Source organism: Castor canadensis, chromosome 17 (genome assembly GCF_047511655.1).
Source record: "Castor canadensis chromosome 17, mCasCan1.hap1v2, whole genome shotgun sequence".
NCBI classification, from domain to species: Eukaryota; Metazoa; Chordata; class Mammalia; order Rodentia; family Castoridae; genus Castor; species Castor canadensis.
The window spans coordinates 13,107,257-13,120,714 of NC_133402.1; the positions used below are offsets into that span (position 1 = coordinate 13,107,257).

Below are 13,458 nucleotides of genomic sequence, written 5' to 3' on the forward strand. Positions count from 1 at the left end.
TCTGCAAATTGATCTAGAGATACAGACATCATCAAAATCTCTGGTGCCTTTTTCCATAATTTAAGATGATCCTACTAGTCATATGCAAGTGCAAAGGACCCAGAATATCAAAAGAAATTATTACAGAGATGTGACAGACTCTACTTCAAAATTGATTACAATGCTATAGTAATCAAGGCAGTGTGGTAGTTGCCTAAGTATAGACATACAGCTTAATGGGAAAGAATTGACAGCCCAGAAATAAATTCTCACATTTCTACAAAGGTACCAATGTAATTCAGCAAGGGAACATATGCTGTTGGAATAACTGATATCCACAAGCAAAAAGGGAAGTTATGACCCTACCCAACATCATAAACAAAAATTGACTCAAAATAGATGACAAAGCTAAATCTAAGAGTGAAATTACACAACCCCTAGAAGAAAACAAAGCCATAAGTCTGTATGTCTCTGATCAAGCAACTGTTTCTTAAGTATTACACCAAAGCATGAGAAAAAAGAAAACAAAAGATATATTTGACTTTGTAGAAAATTAAAGCTTCCTGTGCTTCAAAGTATACGATCAAGAAAATGAGAATGGAGAAATATATTTGCAAATATATCTGATAACTAGCTTCGTGTATAATTTATGAAGAACTCCTACAACTCAACAATAAACAGACAACCTGACTTACAAATTGGAAAATAATTTGAGTGACCTTTCTCCGAAGAAGATACATAAATAGCCAATAATCCCACTAAAAATGTTCAGTATTATCAGTTATTTGGGAAATGCAAGTCAAAACCACAGTAAGATGTGATTTCACACCTATGAGGATGGGTATAATAAAGACAATAACAAACTTTGGAAAAGGTGTGGGGAAATTGGAGCAATCACACATTGCTGCTAAGAATGAAAACGGTGCAACCACTGTCAAAATCACTGGGTGTTACTTAAAATAGAGCTCCATATAGTCCAAAACTCCCACTCCTAGGTATACGCCTACAAAAGTGCAAAACATATGTCCACACACACACAAACTTGTTCATGGCATAGTGCTCATGGTATTATAAAAGATGAAACAACTCAGCTGTTCATTTATTGATGAATGGTTAAACACAATCTGGTATATCCATAAACTGGAATGTTCTTCAGCCATAGAAAAGGAAAAATGTACCGATACATACTACCACATGGGTGAACCTTGAAAGTTTTGTGCTAAGTGAAAGAAGCGCAACACAAAAAGAACATATATGATTCCACTTTAATGAAATATCCAGAGTAGGAAAATTTGTGGAGACAGAAAATAGATTTTGGTTTACCAGGGGCTGGGATGGGGGAATGAGAAATGACTGCTAAAGGAAACAGGATTTCTTTGAGGGTGATGAAAATATTCTGAAATTAGAGATTGAGGATGATCACATAATTCTGTGAGTGTAGTAAAAACCATTGAATTGTATAATTTAAAAGGATGAATTATATGTGAATGATACCTCAGTAAAGCTGTTATTTGAAAAACCATGTTTGGGGGAGAACCTAATTAACTGAATCCAGTGCTTAGAGTTCAAAGGAGTCTTGCAAATGGAGCTTAGAGTCAAACCCTGATTTCATTTCAAAATGGGAGGTAGGAAGGGACTATCACCACAGATAGGGCATTTGTGAGGATTGAATGAGACAGTGCAATTGTAGTTCCTAAAGCACAACAAGTGACCAAGAAAGGAATCTAAGAATAAAGCAAGGTAGGGATGTGGTAAAGGAAGACTCACCATTCTGGGGGGAGCAGGTGTGGGGAAGCTGAGCGTTCTTGGTAACACGTGGCTCCTGGCCTTGTGTATGTTGGCAAGGGGCACTGGCATACTCAAGCAGGTTCCAAGCTCCCACTCCCTATGCTTCTCTGCAGTCGAAACCATAATAGGCTCAACAGGAAGGGAGGACAAATATTCTCTGTGTGCTGTGATGCCTTGGAACTGGCTCAAGGGCTCAAGCAAAAGCAAAGCTGCAGGTCTGTCTTCCTCTCTTTTGGCCCCTGTGGGCTCTTGCACTTCACAGCAGAGACTGTTTCCATGCACTGCTCATGGGGGAGAGATAAGACGCTTGAAGTCCCCAGGTCCCTATAGTCCTGCTCAGACAGCTTAGACCTAGCATTGTGTACTCTGCATAGGTAAGGGAGTTCAGGCCAGAGTGAGGTCAAGAAAGACCAAGGAGAAGAAAGGCCAGCTGAGTCTAGATTGTTCCATTCCAAGGCCATATCCATCAAACAATATTTATGTGACATTTACTGTAGTATCTTATTGATTCTAAAATTCACCTCTGATTTCATGACAACATTTGGGGAAGGGAGGAAGTGGTAGGAGAAATGCACTATTATATTGCCCACAATTTTATTTGACTCACCAAAGCTAGCTTAAAATTGCCTATAAAACATGATTCCTTTGTCTTTCACAATCATGATCAATTTTGAGTCAAGCATGGCCACATACCAAACTCTAAGGCAGTTCTGAGTGACTGTGGACTGACTGCTGAGATTTCTGCAGAGACCCTTCCTCAGCCCTTCGTCATCCATGTTCTCAGAACTGATAATGAAACTGCAAGTCAAACAGATGAATCCGCTTCTCATCTTACAGTAAAACTTGTAATCTTTTAATTGAATTAGATGTTGAAAAGTTAAAGGACTTCTCTGAAAAGTCGCAGGAAGCTGTGTGATGAGTAGATGGCTAGCCTCTGATCAGTCCTTCATGGCCCATGACTCAATCAATGGCAATCTCACCCAACTTAGAAAACACTGTGATTTATGATGCCAAGATACTCAGCTGTGTGAGTCTGTGCTCAACAATGACAAGGTAAAGCTAACTCATTTTCTCAGCAAATCTCTTTGACTTCTCACATGGTCTTTTGAATTTTAAATGTAAATTTTCTTTCTATTTTTAGAAGAATCTGTGTATATCCAGCGAGAAATCCTGTCTTCAACAATGGAAGCCAAACAGGTCAAATATTGTGTCTTTCCTGCCTTCTGGCCCTGTAGTGCAGCTCAGTGATACAAGTTTGGTCACTAAGAATCTCATGCTGAGGACTCTGAGTGCTGAGGGCTGAGCGATGGAGACATCAAGTGTTCAGTAATTCAGTAGCAGTGGTACAATTGGAGTCTAGTAGGTGTTACACTGAACGTGTGTGGGGGTGGGGCTGTGACATTGACCCCACCCTCACCATAATGTTCCTGAGGGATGACCTCAGCTGTGCTTCTGGTTGCTAAACACCTCTGGGTGTTGATTTCCTTCTAAATCTGGTCACCTATCCTGTCTAATACCTATGAGCATCGCCGGGTCTTTTCTACTTAAATAGAACAGAGTTCTTTCTATTTGTTTAATCGCATGGTAAGGCATACAGATATGGGAATGGCTTTCATGGAGGAAGAGGTTTTCATGAACAGTTGCTTGGAATTAGAAGGCATGGCAGGTCACACAGGGTGATATGGAGAAGTACCAAGGAGGAGCAGGGACAGAGAGAGGAAAGGAGAAATGTGACCAGGGCTTTATTGTGGTTTCTGCTGGAAGGACAGAAGAAAGTGGATAACTGGCTTTAGTGTTGCCTAGTTTGAATGATTTCATCAGGCTCTGAGCTGTAGGGGCTGATTCCAGGGTCTGGTACCTCCAGAGTCCTGGGGTGACCAGGACAGGTACATGGTGGCTCAGAGTATGAGAGCCCAGTAAAGGAGGAGAGGCTGAGAGTATGGGCTCTGGATTGGCTGGTCTGCATGTGACAGGTGTGTTCTCAGGTGAGTCTTTTCCCGTCTCTAAGAGTTGGCTAACCCTGGAAGGGCCTGTCTGCCCAGAGTCAGCAGGGTCCCAAGATGTCAAACTATGAAAAGCAGAAAGTAGAAAATGTTGCTGTTATGCTATTGTTTATATATGAGATTCATGAATGTCCAGAGTTTAATTTCAAAGAATTCTGATTTCAGAATGTTAACTGAAAATGAAGAAAAACATGAGTCTTCTGCCTAAGAGGACAAAGAGTGCCTCACACTGTTCTAAGGACTTTCCTCACATCTTAATGAGTCCTTGTAACAATCCTATGCAGCAGTCGTTATTTTGATTCCAAATTTATGCACAAAGAAATTGAGACTCAGAGGTTACTGCAAAATCCGACATCTAAAGAAGAAGACAGGACTTGAATTCTTGTCTGTATGACCTCAGAGCCATGCTTCCATCTCCCCTGCTCATAACCTCTGCATTGTGCTTCTGTGGTGGGGAGGCAGGTGAGATGTGGTAGCTGTGAGATGGAGGGAGAAGTCGGTAGGAAGTCTAGAAGCAGAACTACCTCAATTGTTAACAGCATGGACCAATGACACAGGGGAGACAGCACCTTGTTTTATTTTCTATGATAAACTTCTAACAAGTCAAAAGGAAAGAGAATGCTAAAACAAAAGCCAGTGTCCATCATAGTCATCAGAGGGTCAGTCTTTTTTTTTTCTTTTATTATTCATATGTGCATACAAGGCTTGGTTCATTTCTCCCCCCTGCCCCCACCCCCTCCCTTACCAACCACTCCACCCCCTCCTTCTCCCCCCCCAATACCCAGCAGAAACTATTTTGCCCTTATTTCTAATTTTGTTGTAGAGAGAGTATAAGCAATAATAGGAAGGAACAAGTGTTTTTGCTGGTTGAGATAAGGATAGCTATACAGGGCATTGACTCACATTGATTTCCTGTGCGTGGGTGTTACCTTCTAGGTTAATTCTTCTTGAACTAACCTTTTCTCTAGTACCTGTTCCCCTTTTCCTGTTGGCCTCAGTTGCTTTAAGGTATCTGCTTTAGTTTCTCTGCGTTAAGGGCAACAAATGCTAGCTAATTTTTTAGGTGTCTTACCTATCCTCACCCCTCCCTTGTGTGCTCTCGCTTTTATCATGTGCTCATAGTCCAATCCCCTTGTTGTGTTTGCCCTTGATCTAATGTCCACATATGAGGGAGAACATACGATTTTTGGTCTTTTGGGCCAGGCTAACCTCACTCAGAATGATGTTCTCCAATTCCATCCATTTACCAGCGAATGATAACATTTCGTTCTTCTTCATGGCTGCATAGAATTCCATCATGTATAGATACCACATTTTCTTAATCCATTCGTCAGTGGTGGGGCTGACCACTTGGCTGTTTCCATAACTTGGCTATTGTGAATAGTGCCGCAATAAACATGGGTGTGCAGGTGCCTTTGGAGTAACAGTCTTTTGGGTATATCCCCAAGAGTGGTATTACTGGATCAAATGGTAGATCGATGTCTAGCTTTTTAAGTAGCCTCCAAATTTTTTTCCAGAGTGGTTGTACTAGTCTACATTCCCACCAACAGTGTAAGAGGGTTCATTTTTCCCTGCATCCAGAGGGTCAGACTTGATTCCTCTGTATTTTTGCTTACTCTGTGGGTGGTCAACCACCTTACTTTGTCTAGAACTTACCAAGCTTTAGCATTTATGTCCAACATCTAAGGAATCTCTTCAATTCCAGGCAGACCAGATGTTTTTGCACTTGATGGTCCTCCTCTACTTGGGTTACCTGAAGTGTCTCCAAGCTGGTGTATCATCTTATCCACAAATATTGCAGAATGCATCTCTAACTCACCTGTGGTACTAGGGTCACACCTAAGCAATTCCTATATCATAAAATATCCAGTTACTGTCCACATTTCAACTACCATGCTTCCAGGTGTTTATATATGTGCGATATCTTTAGTCAACTTGGCCCTACATAAGGTCTACCTAGTGTGTGAAGTTCATGCAGCTCTTGTCTCTTTTAATTTGAAATTCATCTTCTTTCCCCGCCCCATATATTTTAAAATCTGATTTGCTTGGCAGAATTTCCCACATTCTGGATTTTACCCATTCAGACCCTCAGTGTCCTCTCTCCCCTCTTATGTCCTAAGTATTATAGTCAGCTCCAGGTTCAATTTGAGGGTGGGAAGATGGAATGATATTTTATATGTGGGGTTGTCTATTTCCCAGTGCATTGTAGGAAGATGCTTGTCAAATCTGATTCACTCTCTTTATGATTTACCAATGTGTACAAGTGGTTTCAAGCTGATGTACCCCCTTATAAAGTTCTTCATATTTTTATCCAATTATTTTAGCTGTTATTGAAGATCATTGCCTGGGCCTTTTATTTTTTAGTGGTATTAATTGATGGTGATATTCACTGCCTACCATTCTTCATTAGTAGCTGGATTTTTTTCTAAAAGAAGAACTTTCCATCATCAACTCTTTGATTATACCCAAGTATAGTTGATACAGGAAAATCAACTCAAACTTTTTCCCATTTATTATTACTTCTTAGAGAAATAAGTTTATGTCTTAACATCTCCAGAGGTGAGCATTGAAGTATTTATTTCTCAATGGATCATTTTGTACTTACTGATTTTTTAAAAACATATTTAGTTGTATAAGGTCATTGAATATATTCTCCTTAAAGCTAATGTTGAACTAGTTTGCCAATAGGAAAAATTACCTTGGGACCCCTCTTGAGTCTTTCCAACATAACCCCAGTGGTCTTTGAAAACTATCTGGTCTCTTGGTACAGTAAGATGTCCTGGGATTATCTCAGGTATTTCCTGCCTCAGACCAACAATGAACTACTTATTCCAGGGTCCCAACTTCGTTTTGTGGGATTTGAAATTTAGGAGCCGGTCTGGGTTATGTCCATTGTTCCTGGGCCTTTTATGTAGACAACTAGGAAATATGTTTCTGTTGCCATTTCCAACTCACATTTAAGGTTAGAGGAGTTGTCCTGGAATTTTCTGGTTCTGTCTGTGAGTGTTGCTTCCCCATGGTAAAAACCCAAGCCCCAAGGCCACCAGCATAATTTCTCCTTTGCTCTATCTCACCACATTCTCACAACAGTTCTGTACCAGTAGCATTCAATATTATCACTACCAACACAATCCTTGGAAACAGCTTGCCACTTCTTTGTAGTTATTTTTAACCTTAGGCTGATCCCAGTAGAAAAACAGCCAAATTACTGTATTTTAGTTTAATAGAGTTCATCATTGTTCAGCCACCAACTTGACACACAGTTTAATCTATTTCATTTTGCTTTAGATGGGAAAGGATTGCTTTAATTTTTAGATAACTTTATTTCATAATTTTCTAAAATATTTACTTTACTCTTTGGAAGAGAGTGCATTCAGAGAAGTTAAATTCCCATCTCTCCTTCACATGTTTCTTGCTACTTCTACTGGGTGACTTTTAAAAATATTGTTTTTACCATTATATACCCATGTCTTTTTGTATCTGCTTCCTTATGTAAAGAATAGCATGCTGTTGCTATTATTCTTTCCCTTGCTTTCTTATTTAGCAATATGTCCTGGACATCACATCTTACCAATACTAGAAATACAGGCAGTTTTCATCAGTCATAGTAGTTACATTTTACCAAATCCCTGAAAACCTTGGATGAGTGATTCCTGAATTATGGTTCCTAGGAAATACATGGCTAGGTTCCTAGGAGCCCCTGGTCACATTTTCACCAGCCAAACAAGTCATAACCTTCATTTGTGTGTGTTTCATGTACTGTATTTACTCTTTATTGTTAATTCACTAACATTGACCTCAGGCACTATACCTCATACCTGAGCAAAGCTTGTCTAACACACTTTTCTCTATGCTTAGGAGCACTTAGATAGCACAGTAGTGCTATTCTAGGGACCATATTTTTTGGTGGGACTGGGGTTTGAACTCAGGGCTTCGTGCTTGCAAAGCAGACACTTTACTGCTTGAGCCACACCTCCAGTCCATTTTGCTCTGGTGATTTTGGAGATGGGGTCTCGCAAACTATTTGTCTGGGCTGGCCTCAAACCTCAATCCTCCCGATCTCAACTTGCTAAGTAGCTAGAATTACAGGTATGAGCCAGTGGCACCCAGCTGTCTAGGGGCCATTTTAAACACTTATAGCACCAAAACGTAAACTAAATAGATTGTGTAAAAGTCATATTTGTAGTATGGAAGACAAAACAGAAAGCAAAGTGTTACCCTGTTTAACTTAGCTGGGAATATGTATCTCAGGTGGCTCAATTTTGTTGTTGTGTAGTGCAAGTGCACGTCTGTAAATGAGCATGAAAGTGCCATTGATATTAACATTGGGGTTATAGACAGGTTTTAGCTGTGGGTAAATTTGCCTCTATAGAATCCACAGATAACAAGGATTGATCATAGTTCACATTCTTTTTCCATGGTTGCATAGTACTCCACAGGGGGACGTAGCATGATTTATTCAACTGGTCCATTGATGGATATTTGGGTATTTTCCAGGCCTTTACTGTTATAAATAGAGAATAACCTTGTATATTTATGCATTTGTATTTTTGATACTTCTCCTTGGAATAGAATCCTTCAAATGGGGCTGCTGAGTCAAAGGATACATACATACATAATTTTTGTAAGCAGTGCTAATTTCCTCTCCAGAAGGTTTGTCCATTTTGCACTCCCACCAGAGTGGATGAAAGAGTCTGTTGCCCCAGCCTCGCCAGCAGGATATGCTGTCCATGTCTGGGTATTTGCCAGTCTGATACTGATGATAGTTACCTTAGGGTCACCTTAAATGGCACCCGTCTTATTGTCATTGGGCGACTTTGTAGATTCTGTTTCTTTTTCTGTACATTTTTGGCTCACTGCCTTGTGGGAGGCAGCTTCTCATTGGCAGAGAGGGTGAGATGGGATGTAAAATGCTGTCGGAGTGGCCTGACCCAAGCAGTGGGCACAGGAACAAAGAAACTACACAATGCACAGGACACCAGGGGTAAGCAGGGCACTGAGCCAAACAGTCACCCCCTCAACGCAGTCAGTCTTCCCATCACAGAGGAGAAATGACCTGGCACTGGGCACTGGGCTCCCGGTCAAGGAACTGGAGCTTACATTATATTTATAGTCCTAAGGCAGGAAGTATGGCCAGGAACACCAGGCAGGGGGACCTCAGACCTAAGACAAAAGGAGCAGGTAGAAGCTTTGCCATGTTCAATTGGGTTGATATGGTGGGAAAAGGTACTGAACAGAGAGCTCTGTGGAGATAAGAGTACTGGCTCAGGAATCATATAACAGACTCCCTTCTCCCACTGGGTAGCTATAAGATCTTGCCCAAATTCTATCGTGTCTGATCCTCGTTTTCACTGTATAAACAGGAGATATGACATCCTAGACATTCTATGAAGGGCAAAAGGTTTTTGCATAAAGGTTTTAGCATCCTTCCTAGTACATGCTAAAGGAGCAATAGGGACTAGCAAGTACAGAGGAAATTCCCCCATCTCAGTCAGAGTGAGCAGAGTTGAGGCAGAGGCAAGGGGTGCAGGAGCCTGGGAGGGATGCTGCCATGGAGAGCAAGGGTAGCAAGGTGACTAGGAAGTGACTCCCACCTCATGGATCAGGCTTCAAGAAAGGAGATCGGTCATGGCACAGTGGGCAGAAGGGGGATTAAGTGTCTGCTCTGCAGAGCACATTTAAATTTTTCTTTAATATCTGTGTTGGATCAGAGGTCTTTGCCACCAGACTCAGGCATGCCTTGAGTTAGCTCTGATTTGGGGTGGTCGTGATGTTCTCCCACCTGCCCTAACTACAGAGGGAGAGATGTGAATGAGATCTAAGCAAGCTGACACTTCCATCTGTGCACTTATACCTCAGGGATGGGTCTGTGACCTAGCAGAGCCAGTGAGGCACAGTGAACTTCTTGCTGTGTCTTCAGGGAAATCTATTCTTACTCTTTCCACAGGAAATTCAAGCCAGGAGAATATAAGTCTGAAGAACACTTCAGCCAACTTCTGACTATTAATGGAAGAAATTATCAAAAGAAAAAGACAGTGAAGTCAGCATGTGGTGAGACAAGTTTCAGTTTAAAGAGAAAGGAATTAGATCTTGTTAACATCATTTTAGCCTCCTGATCCAGCCATGCCTGCAGTCCTTGAACTCTTTAGTTATTTCAGTGGACAAATTACCTTTGGGACATCAAAAGAATATTAATAAAGTGATCAAGGATTATCATCCCTTCTAATTTGCTTAGTTTTCAAATTCAGAGCACCTGCCAGATTTCTGCTTATCTTGCTAGAAATTCAAAATAACTTCTAGGCTCCAGGAAAGTAGGTTCTTAATCTCGGGACACTGTAAGGCTGAAAACACACACAGGATGACTCTTGTGTACTAAATTTTTGTCCAGTCATTTCCACTTTGAGAGGCAGCAGGTGTATTGTTTCATTACCGACACTTTGAACTCTGGGATCCTGTCCATGTCCGTCCTCTGATATGGCCCCTGCCTGCCAGCACTTGCATGGCCTGTTGAGAGACTATTATTAAGATGGAATTTGTATAGATTATTTTTCAGCCAGTAAAAGAATTTCCTTGTCATTTATTCACAGGGTCTAATGTGCAATATAAATTTAGCCAATTTGAAGAGCCTGGCTTGCTGATCTTGTTAGAGAGAGCCAAAGGCTCTGCTGTTCGCACTGAGATAGAACTCCTGTTGCAAATTTCATTCCTAATTGTAGGAGGGTCATTTTAGAAGGCAGGGAAAGCTTTTGCTTCCTAAACTTATAGAGCATAAGGCAGCAGTGTGTTTGAACCCCCAGAGAGCTTATAACATCCAGGATATGGTAATTCTGAGTGCTCACTTGATCCATCTCCTGCAGAGAACACCCTGGAAGTGCTTGCCTAATTCATATGGCAGAAGCAAAACTGAGAACTGGCTTGGTGCAGCAGGTCTCAGGAGATATCCCAGAATGCACTAAAACATGCATGACACCACACCCAAGATGTTAGTATGAGCAACCACCCCACAAGTGCTCCATGGGAATGTGTGTTTGTGCACATGACAGTTGCAGAGTGGCAGAACTGTGCTTTCAGTCATCCAGAAATCCCAGTGTTACTAATTTTAAAAATTATTTCTAAGCTTTTAATAATGAGTTGCTTTTCTATCCTGATCATGGTTATTGAAAAAATGTTCAGTGAATATTAAGATGCATAAAGTAAAAATAACCATTGACAGTTATTACTTACTTTGATGAGGGGGCTTAACACGTAGTTCTGTACTGGCATTATTATTATTGTTGCTGGTTTTGCTGACAAAAACCAGTGGAAACTATTTCCAAGGTGTCCTATGTGGATGGCTTTATTCTTCTTTACACTGAATGCATGCCCTTCTGTGTCATTTAAAAGATTTCCATTGTGCTGATTTTAGTAACAACAGGGTAATTTTCCATTATGCAAATGCACTATAACTTATTTACCTAAATCCCCAACGTTGGACCCAGGGGTTTCTCCCCCTTTCTCATATTCGTGCCATTATAAGGAGCTCTATGTCAAACATTCTTACAGAGAACAGTCATTGCACATGGCTATTATGGTTCCCAAAGATAAATGCCTTAAAGTGACAGCTCTGGGCCAAGGGGTATGAGCATTCGTAATACATCTAATACATGTCCCCAGATGGCCCTTTGGGAATATTTCACTATTTCATACCCCTACAGGCAGTCAGTGGATAGCAGATCTTGTTTTTTACTGTTACCAAAGCTGCATTGGTATTTTAATTTGCATTTCTCAATTCTTCTTGAGTGCCATGTTTTCACATGCTATCATTTCCAGGAATTAAAGGATTCAGGCCATTTTTACTCTCAGTGGAAAGACTGTGTCATTGTCATTGCTGGAATAGAAACAACAGGCTTTGGGATCCCAAGGCCTTGAGGCGTGTCATCTAAGACAGGCAGTGTTTTGGGTTGTCTCTTGCTTCATACTAAAACATCTCAACAAATGGTGCTGAAAACGTCACCTGTTGTGGTCTATCTTGTGGTTCTGTGGGTTCAGTGAGCTAAACTAGATGGTTCTTCCACTCCACATGGGGTTGACTGAGGCTGAAATAGCTGGAGGACTTTTTCTGGGCTAGAGCAACCAAGATGGCCCCTCCTAGAGCTGGCAGTTGGCACTGGTGGCCAACTAGGAGCTCAGACATGCTGAGTATCTCATTTTCCTCCACACTATCTCTGCATGTAACTTGGGTTTCTCACATCAAGGTGTTTGAGATCCATGAACTAGAGACTGTCGGCCACTTTAAAGCTTGGGCTTGGAAGCCCAAGATGTCACTTCTACCACCTTCTCTTGGTTGAAATTAGTCACAAAGCTTACTGAGATTGAAGGATTGGGAAAATATATTCTACTTCTTCATGTCAGGAGTGAAATGTACATATGGGGTGGGAAGGGATTATAGAGAGTTCCAGCTTTGGATATTAGCTAACAAAGCTGGCATGAAGAGATGGGAAGAGTGAGATGGGAGAGATGGACATTTCTTAGCTTTGGACATATCATCTAACTTCTCCAAATCTTAGTTTCCAAATTTGAGAAAAAGGCATGATGACATCTGTTTGTAATCAAGAGAATTGAATGTATATGTATTGTATGTATGTATGTATATGTACACATGTATGTATCTATCTATCATTTATCTATGTCTATCCATCTATCTATCTGTCTGTCTATCTGTCATCTATCATCTATCCATCTAAATCTTTGTATAGCAAGCACAGAGGTGGCCATCTCTGTTATTATTGTGATTCCTGGTATTGCCACTTTCTATGTGACCCAGGGAAGCCACTCATCCTCTACTGCCTCATCTGTAAAATGGGAAGAAAAAACATAAAAACATATCACAAGCTCATTGAGAAGATGAAATGAAATAATATATGTAACCATCCTTTGTCCCCTTTTCGCCTTGTTCTAAATATCCTATTTCTGTCTTGGGATAAAGAAACCAAGAGCAAATCTAAGATATCCTATTAAATATTATTTCATGAGGATTTATGCAGGCCTTCTTCCTCCTTGATTGAAAACTGTGATTCCCTCATTTCTTCTCTGAGGATACACAAAAGATCCATGTCATTTCATTTTGTGTTCATTTTAGAGATAAATATGCATATAGAAAATGTGTGATAGCAGGGAGAGGAAATCAAAGCCTTGCCATGTGGGATGGGGTTCTATCAGAGGAATGGACTATTACTTCTGATCTTCAGTACATGCTCACTGTAAGTAGGTGCCCTTTTAAGGATGCTTCCTTTGTGTTTGGTGGGAGGAGAGGTGGTATGTGGAAATTAACAAAGAAAGGCCTTGGTCCCAGGTTTGAGGTCATGTTGGGCAGATATAAAGAAACAGCCCATCTGAGCAGAGAATGAGGTACCTAGGAAAAATAGAAGCTTCAAGGATGATGGGAATTTTCGGAAAGATGAGGTGTGAGGTTAGTGATTGAGGTATTGTCATCTAAACTTCTGTTAATCTAGAAAATGAGACCATTTTTGAATTGGCATCTCAGAAGGCTTTATTAAGTAAACACATTCTCTGTATTTTTCCCGGAGTCACCCACGTGCAGAATCTTTCACAGAAAGAAACCCCCAATGGACTCCAGTTAAACACTCAGGCTGAGCACAATCATTTATCTCTATTCCTCCCCAGAGACTCCCACTTAAATGGCACTGAA

At 40.8% G+C, this 13,458-nt stretch overlaps 1 long non-coding RNA gene across 1 annotated transcript in view; it reads left to right on the forward strand.

Annotated features, from left to right (window-relative positions):
* LOC141418543 (uncharacterized) overlaps positions 1-13,458 on the forward strand; it is a 46,608-nt gene that overhangs the window by 3,794 nt on the left and 29,356 nt on the right. The window lies entirely within an intron of this gene.